A 9,926-nucleotide genomic window follows, 5' to 3' on the forward strand; every position below is an offset into this window, starting at 1 on the left:
TCGGCAAGCTTTGAGGTTCCCTTACTCATTTCGGGAGATTAGCTCTAGAATGGGTTCAGAGATTTGCTCAATTGTACTTGACCACTTGCTCAAGTGAGGTCAACCACTTGCTCAAGGATAGATTCTAGTTCTACCTTCACCTTGCTACAAGATCTTGGGCTTGTTTCACTTTCTTCATCTCCAACACTCAATTGGGATAATAAAGATCATCACTTTTCCTTGTCTATTGTGCTCTCCCACATTCATCAAGATGTTTACTCTTATATGCTTAGAGTTTAGCAGCAGGAACTTTCTGAATTTATTAGGGAGGTTAGCGTAGTCAATGAGCTTCTTTGCTCGTATAAGTTTTATGACAGGAAAATCTTCCCAAGACACATGGGTAGGTGGGTCATGTTACGTCTTGGAAGTTTCACATCACGTCTAGTTGGTCTCACATCAAATCTTGTTGGTTTAACATCATGTCTGGCTAGTTTCACATCATGTCTTGTTAGTTTCATATCACATCTCATTTTTGTGTAATTGTGTATGCTCACATCTCTAATTCGCGAGGATTGGGTATGTGCCTCATGTTACGTTCTATAGGTTTCACATATGTCTAGTTGGTATGACGTCATATCTTGCTAGTTTCACTTCTTGCAGATTTCACTTCACGTCTAGTTGGTCTCACATCACATCTTCTTGGTTTTACATCTTGTAGGTTTCACATCATGTCTAGTTGGTCTCACATCACATCTTGTTGGTTTCACGTCACGTCTGGCTAGTTTCACATCACATCTTGTTGGTTTCACGTCTTGCAGGTTTCAAATCATGTCTAGTTGGTCTCAAATGTCATCTTGCTGGTTTCACGTCTTGTAGGTTTCACATCACGTTATGAGGATGTTGGGTGATGGCTTCTATAACACCACCAGCTCACACACATGAAGAATATGTAAAGGGATTAGATCTATAAGACCCAAGGGCACCAATCAACTTTGCAACTATCCTCAGCCCTTCACCTTCGGACACCTATACACACCCCAATCTGAATCAACTTATTTCTCGAGCTGTTCTCCCAAGTCAGATCTAACTTTTAACACCACTGATTTTTAACCTATAGACCCCAACTGACTTTCTCTAACAATCAGCTGACCTGAATCCTTTCCAGCTCTGATAAACGACTGATTGTAAATTGATTTAGAAGGCTAACGCTGACCCCAATCCAATATGAGTCCTCCTGGATCTTTTATCATCCTCTAGCATCAGCTAATGTTAAATCTACAACACCAGAATCTTACTGAACACTTTGTTGACCTTTTGTTGACACCTGCTGACACGAATTTGACCTAAACTTACTCAGCTGTCTGAAGAAGACCCAATCGATTTCAACTGCCTCAACTGAATCAGAAATTTTCACTTATGTATCCTTTGGCACTCCTTGACTCGCAGGCTACTCTAACTTCATATAGATATAATATTATAGACTCTCAAATGATTGCAGTAGACTCAAATCTGACTGAATTATCTCAATCGATTCAGCTAAATCAGACTTCCTCTCCTCTACATCTTCTGTTACTTTTAGACCCTCAAAACACTCAAACCTCGCAAAAGGATCTAGCACTGTGGACTCTCAATTGATTACAACTGGCTCATAGAGCTGACTTTGAATCACCATTCAACCCACTAACTAGTCTATTTGACTATTGACAGTTCCTTGACTATCAGACCTGACTCAAAACCACTTCCCTTCAACCCAGATAAACCAATCCTAGTCCTACAACATTTGATGCTTAGTCGACCTTATCTAACTCTGTATCTTCTCATCTAACGTTGACTGAGTCAACTCTGACTTAGCATCAGCTCTCTAGATCCATTTCCATGAACTCAATCGAAGCAACACATTCACCACACAACCAAAACATCAAATCAAAAAAACCTTGCATCCATTCATAACAGATTCAATCCAAACTCTCTAACTTCATCAAATAGATAAAAACATATCAGTGTCTCAATATCCCTGAGACGTGGGCTCAAACATTCGAGAAAAAAAAAACCAAAAAACTTTGGGATCCTCCACACAGGTAGACCTCAGCAAAAATTCTTCATTAAACCATCTTCACACCCACGACCCCAAACATCATTGAATCCACAACCACGAACAACATGTCTTTCTCACACTCCAACCGACCAGCGTTCATCTGATAGACAACAGCAAGTATTAGCCTGAGCCAAGTCTCTAACACAACAGAGATGCCACACAGAGATCCTAGGGCAACCACATCGTACGTGATTCTCTGGTCCTCAGCACACCCTCTCCTTTGACTCAAAAAAATCTACTCACGCTGTATTAATCTACTATCTTCCACCTTTTTAATCTGTAAGACCTTCAACATGCAAATAACCCTTCCTCTGTAGTCTCTCTACTCACTCCTCCTTTAAAAAACCTATAAAATTCTCCCCGACAATTCTTTCCATCTTTGCAAGGATGGGTTTTGTACCTTACCAGACGTAGTCAGCACTCAAAAACCCAACAGGCTCAATTGTCATCTCTGTTATCACCTTTCCTGTGGCTTTGAGCAGCGATATTCCTAGTGGTGCTGTGAATTTGGCTTACCACCTTGGGCGTGCAATTCTCTTTCATTGCCACCTTTGCACTTGCTTTAACAAGCCTTTGACCAAATCATGGCTTCCATTATCTAACGGTTCACATGCCCATAATAATAAGGCTTCAAACAAAATCACCATGAGTGTGTATATTCAAATGCTATGGCCTCACATATAAGGGATTCACATCGGGCAACATAACCACATCGGGCACGGGTAGGAGTATTCAACTCAAGGACTATTGGCATTTCTTTATGTACTTCATCCACTATTTCAACTTCATTCTTTGGCCCATTCCAATGCATCATCCAAAATCTCCAACAACTGTTCATGAACTTGTGACTCATGCAAGGATTGCTCCAGATTGACTTGCTCACACGAAATCCATGACTTGTCCAAGTCACACCATCAGAAGCTCTCATGGCTTCTCCTCCTCTTGTCTTGCTCAGGTCCCATCTGCATGCATCACAAAAATTCTCCTCACATATAGCACAACCCCCCTGGTGGAACACTTTCAAGTTTTTCACAACACTCTTGTGTACTATGAACAACTGACCCTTCTACCTGGATCAAAAGGAAAAGAGGGCACTCTAAACATGATGCCCAAGGACACCTGTAGCCCACCCCCTCAATCAAAAACCATATACTGTTGTTGCACCCCTGCATATAGGCCAAAGGTTATACTTGCATGTTTCCAAAAAACTTTCATGCCTGCACACACATCTCTATCCTCCACATCATCAAACATTAGGGCCAAAAATGAAAAAAAGGGTCATGTAAGGATTGGATTAAATTTCTTAATCAAAGTGATTTAACTAAAATAGTAGAGACAAATAGCTATATTAAATGCATCTCTTTTACCTATATTTAGAGGAGAGTGTCTTTAATATTCCATCCATCACACGTATCTATAGTGTCTTTAATTCACCTATTCTTGGCGGTGGCGGTCTTACCTACTTTAGTACACGTTTTTTAAAATAAGCTTATTTTAAATATTTGAATCCATATCATACTTCTCTCTTTCACATAGGGCATGACACGAGTTTTTCTGCTCTTTTCTTTATATTGTCTTTTTTCCTCTCATCGCCATCTCTTCTTTGAATCATTTTTACTACTATGGCAACTCTAAAGGTTGATCCACACTCAAAGAAAAGACACCATATCAAGTTTGTACTTGATAAAGACTATTGCACATGGAGAAGCATTTATCATATAAAGCTCTACATGATGAGGCCGAAGCTCAAAGACTACGTGCAGAAGGGAAGAAGCATGTAGATTTGTGGGTTCAAGGAGGTCTATACCCTCTTGACCCATCAACTAGTAAGCCTCCATCATTTAGCACTTTACATGATCTTATTTGATTCATTGGAGATGGTAGAGAAGGTTTATTTGGATATTGCTCAAGATTGAATAATCAAGCTGCCATTTTCCATTATCAACACACACATAGCGGTAACTATGCTCTCAAGAAGAGGTTACAGAGATAAGACAAGCTAACAAGAATTTAGAGGAACATGCACTCCAAAAAACCCAACTAAAAAGCACTCTTTTTGGATTAAGAGCGAGATCTAGACAGTTTAAGCGTGTTACATGCCTAGCAACACATGGGGTTGTAAAGAAAGTAATGGATGAAGCTTGCTCGAAGCTATGTGAATAGTGTGCGAGATTTTTTGCTTGGATAATCATCTAAATAGAATTGCTATAATCAAGTCTGTTATTAAAAAGAGTGACGTGATTGAAATGCTCAAGCTCTTGGAGTGTGCAGGGCTTTGAAGGAGGGTAGTGAAGAAAGTTGGCAATGACTTGGTGAAGCCTGATGAGGTGGTGGAGACTTGCGACAAGGTTTCAATAAGCATGAAGGGATACAAAGCCATATCACAGCTACTCATCCAAGGTATGAAGCTTGTCATCTTCGTGTGTTTGGCCTACCTTGACCACATACCGTAGGCGATGGAACAACACCAACAAAATTTGGCTATTCCAGGGTTTATAGGTGAATATAAACACATTGACGGTTTAATGACTGTAGAGTAGCCAAAGAAAAAGAAATGAACATTCAAGTATGACATGTATAATAACATATTTATAGACATTAGAAGGGTCCAATTAGCCATGGTGAAGTTTTAGCGGTGCACAATAGAGGACTGTGAGGGTAATCTTATTTTTGTTATCAAGCTTAATGAGTCATATATTCTACTTAGTAAGAGTTTTGGCTTCATGTAATTCGTGCATTGATAATTTAATATGACATAAATCGATTTTATTAATATATTCTTTTTTATATGTGAAGTATATTTTATTTTGTTTGCACATGGCCCGTACTTTGTGAAGAACCAAGGGCCTCTTGTTGCTACATGGAGTACTCAAGGCATGGAAAAATCACACTATGCCGCACGGATCAACTATTTTCGTACAACTTGACACAGTGGTGGGAAAACAAAAACAAATGCATTACAAGATCTCTTCAACACATTCTATCGAAGAATGCAATGATACAACGTAATTCTTAAAAGCCAAGTTAGTTTATACCACATAAAAATATAGCTGCTATTATTAACATCAATATATTATAAACATTTATCATGCTTAATAAATCGTATCTCTATACAGGATGGAGATTGAGATGGATAAAGTTATGGTGATGCAATGCTTGCAAAATTTTAAAAAAAGTGTTCAATAAGCAGCAAACACTATATACCAAGAATTGATTTGCTTTAAGACAAATACTATGTAACAAAAAACAATTCAATATAAGTAGAGAAAGTCTTCTTTTTTAATTCTTCTTCCTTTTCTCTTCCCCTCAAACGAGATTGCCCTCCTTTTTTAGGTTTTATTTGGGAGGTTGCTCACCCTCCTTTTCAGGGTAGTCCTCTTCGTATACTTGTTTAACCTCGTCTTCTTTGGGTAGTTTGCCTCTATACCTTAGTAACTTTTGTCGTTGATAACCTCAAAGGGAACGGGTATTCAAATCAGGAATTGCCTTAGCATAAGTGTTATGTGCACATCATATGTGCGTATACTAGGAGGCTAGGCATGTGAGCATGGGAGCATGCTTTAGTGGAGCAAGGGTTAGACCTAACCCTGGGTTGAGGTTAGGGTCAAGCAACCAAGGGTCACACATGGAGATGGAGAGTCAAGAGTCACTTGAGAGCTCTCCTATATAATAGAGGCATGGGGCACTCTCAAGGGATGTTTTCTTGTGTAGAGCATTGTATCTACTCTCTTGCCATTTCATGCTACAACTATGTGCTGCTGGGTTGATGACATACTTCTTGGTGGTATGGGACACCAAGGTTAGGTATGTGGTTCTTCATTATGTTGATGTGTGTATCCTTGGGCTCGGGGGTGGTCGGGTGGATGAGTATATGCTTGGATTATGTGTGTTTATGCATAGTAATTAGTTAGAGAGATCTTTAGGGTTTTAATAATAAGCTACATAACTCAAAAATATCGTGCCCTCGATGCCCACAAGCCTGGTCCATATCCAAACATACAAGCTTATATCTTCTCCCATCAACATGATCTTTTCTGTGTTATGCTATATCTTTGAATATCGTAAGTATGTTGACAAAACTTTTAAGGCCATTAATGGAATGCGTGGATCATTTGAATATTTTGAATGGTAAATGATCAACATGTTTCCAAGGAGGTATCCTTGAGATATAGTGGCTGAGGACTGAATCTCTACCAACAAAAGTATGTGTACCTCCACCTTGGCCAAGGAATCCATCTTCGTCTGCTATCTCAAGCTACAAAGAGAAAAAATATAATTACCTTCAGAAAATTAAATCTTGGAAAAAATAGATCCTAAATTTGTTCTTATAATTATCTTTTTGTTCTCATCTTCAACAAGTCTCTTATCCTCCCACAAGTCAATTGAACCTTGTGGAGGAATCTCTTCTTCTGAGCATGCAATCTTTGGTTGCTCTCTTCCCATATTGGAAATTTTCATGCTTTGTTGAATAGCCAAAAACTCTTCTTCTGTGGGAAGAGTGTTATCTTATTCTTTAGTCTTTTTACAGCACATCTCTATAGCTCTGGGTGCATTAATGAAATTGATTCCTGATGCTTTTGTATCAAGCACTGAAAATTCATCCACTTCATCTAGATATCTAAAAAATCTGAGGCAGCCATCGTGTTTGGATTTTCCTTTGCGCGCCATCATTCCATTTGGTAAGAGCACTCTATTCTATCAATGTCCATCACAATATTTACATAAAAATAAAGACTTTTATCCACATCAATACAAATATGTAACCCGTCATTGAAAATGTGAAAAATGGATTAAATATTACTAGATGGAAAGATGGCATGGTTGAGAACAATTGGTTGAGAGTGGATTGTCCTTCTGCGCTCCGTCTTTCCATCATGTTAGAATTGCTCCATTTTCCACTTTTTCAATGATGGATTACTTATTTATTGGTATATATTTTTCCTTGTTCTTACTTTGTAATCGGAATATGAAAAATGGATCAAATCTGACTAGATGGAGAGACGGAGCACAAAAGAACAATCGGTCGAGAGTGGATTGTCCTTCTGCGCTCCGTCTTTCCATCATGTCAGAATTGCTCAATTTTTCACTTTTTCAATAATGGATTCCTTATTTATTGGTATATATTATTTCTTGTTTTTGCTTTGTAATTGGAATGTGAAAAATGGATCAAATATGACTAGATGGAAAGATGGCGAGCACAGTTGAGAATAATTAGAGAGTGGATTGTCCTTTTACGCTCCGTCTTTCCATCAGGTCAGAATTGTTTCATTTTACACTTTTTCAATGCTGGATTCCTTATTTATTGCTGTATATTCTTTCTTGTTCTTGCTTTGTAATTGGAATATGAAAAATGGAATATATACTATTAAATAAGGAATCCATCATTGAAAAAGTGAAAAATGGATCAAATCTGACTCGATGGAAAGACGGAGTGCAGAAGAACAATCGGTCGAGAGTGGATTGTCCTTCTACGCTTCATCTTTCCATCATGTTGGAATTGCTCTATTTTTCACTTTTTCAATTATGGATTCATTATTTTATTGGTATATATTCTTTCTTGTTCTTGCTTTGTAATTGGAATGTGAAGAATGGATCAAATCTGACTAGATGGAAAGACGGTGCGGTTGAGAACAATTGGTCGAGAGTGGATTGTCCTTCTGTGCTGCGTCTTTCCATTAGGTCAGAATTTCTCCATTTTTCAATGATGGATTTCTTTTTTATTGGTATATATTCTTTCTTGTTCTTGCTTTGTAATTGGAATGTGAAAAATGGATCAAATCTGACTAGATGGAAAGATGGAACGCATAAGAACAATCGGTCGAGAGTGGATTGTCCTTTTGCGCTCCGTCTTTTCATCATGTCAGAATTGCTCCATTTTTTACCTTTTCCATGATGGATTTCGTATTTATTGGTATTTATTTTTTCTTGTTCTTGCTTTGTAATTGGAATGTGAAAAATGGATCAAATCCGACTAGATGGGAAGATGGCATGATTGAGAACAATTGGTCGAGAGTGGATTGTCCTTCTGTACTCCGTCTTTCCATCAGGTCAGAATTGCTCCATTTTTCACTTGGATTCCTTATTTATTAATATGTATTCTTTCTTGTTCTTGCTTTGTAATTGGAATGTGAAAAATGGATTAAATCTGACTAGATGGAAAGACGGTGTAGTTGAGAATAATCGGTCGAGATTGGATTGTCTTTCTACGCTCCATCTTTCCATCGGGTCAGAATTGCTCCATTTTTCACTTTTCAATGATGGATTCCTTATTTATTGGTATATATTCTTTCTTGTTCTTGCTTTGTAATTGGAATGTGAAAAATGGATTAAATCTAACTAGATGGAAAGATGGCATGGTTGAGAACAATCGGTCGAGAGTGGATTGTCCTCTGTGCTCCATCATTCCATTTGGTCAGAATTGCTCCATTTTTCACTTTTTGAATGATGGATTCCTTATTTATTGGTATATAGTTTTTCTTGTTCTTGCTTTGTAATTGGAAGATATGATATTTTGAAAATGTGATATGTTTTCTTTATTTCTTAATTGACAGGCCATAGATGGCTAGGAAACAGAAAACAACAAGAATGGTTGGCCCAGGTCCAAGTTTGGCAAAGAAAGTAATAAAGAAAAGCAAAATAGTAGGGCAAAAGCTGAAGAAAAGGACAAACTAGTATGTGAATTCCCTTAGAGATATAAGGAGGGCCCAAAAGCATATTGAGCTTCTCATACCCAAGCTTACATTCATGAGAGAGTTGTGAGACAGATTTGTGACAATTGGAAGCTTGGGATGAGATGGGCCGACAATGCATTATGTGCCCTTCAAGAGGCTACTGAAGATTTTATTATAGATTTTTCTGTTGACACAGCCAGGTACATATGTTCTGCCCATGCTCATAGGGTCAGTCTTATGGACAAGGATATGCACACTTGCAGGCTTATAAGATACAGATTTGAAAAGCTATTGCATCATATACCATTGAGTGACTCTAGGGCATTTAATATCTTGAATGTGCCTCCAGCTAGGAAACCCAAGGATGCAGGAATTAAGAATGAAGACATTACGCATGAAAGGGATACTAGAACTGCACATCAAGCAAAGGATGAGAAGAGCAAAGAAAAGATTTCTTTTGAGGAAGAAAGGAGAATTGAGGAAGAAAGAATAATGGAGGATGAGCTAATGGATCTTGATGAAAAAAATCTTCAATATTTAAAGAAGGTACCTAGACACCTTGTTGTTGAGGTGAAAATTTTGTTGATGGTTTAGAGTATGTTGCTATATTACCTTCAGATATGTATATGCTGGAAGAGAGAAATCGAGAAATAAATGATGTAGTGATCTTGATAGTAAGTATTCTCTTTTTAATATATGTCTTGTTTAGTTTTAGCTACTTCTTTTTATGCTTCTCTAGAAATGATCATTTGCTTCTTTTCCTGTTGTGTAGGAGCCATTGGAGTGTATTTATAATCAATCTCAAGAAAAGAAAGACATGTTTCTTAAATTCCATGCTTGGTATGAATGAAGAAGAAAAAATGTAAGTCTTTAATTTAAATGGTCATTGTGTTTAATTATTCATATCATATTGTATTCATTCATATTTTATCAAATTGAATAATCTATTTGATTTGTTATTTTGCAGGGCATTTAAGCGTATAATAAGCACATTAGAAACCATTCATCCTCCACTCCTTGACAATAAAACTCCACATCAATTTGTCGTTTTACCTATATGTTATCAGAGTATCAATGATAACTTTAAAGTTTCTAATAGAGATTTTGTTGAGAGTTTTAACAATAACTATCATTGCTTTAGGTTCCATTACAAACTGATGGAAGCTCATGTGGATGGAGAG

This window comes from Cibotium barometz, chromosome 51, assembly GCF_041138505.1.
Source record: "Cibotium barometz isolate CiBa-2024 chromosome 51, ASM4113850v1, whole genome shotgun sequence".
In the NCBI taxonomy this organism is placed as follows: Eukaryota; Viridiplantae; Streptophyta; class Polypodiopsida; order Cyatheales; family Cibotiaceae; genus Cibotium; species Cibotium barometz.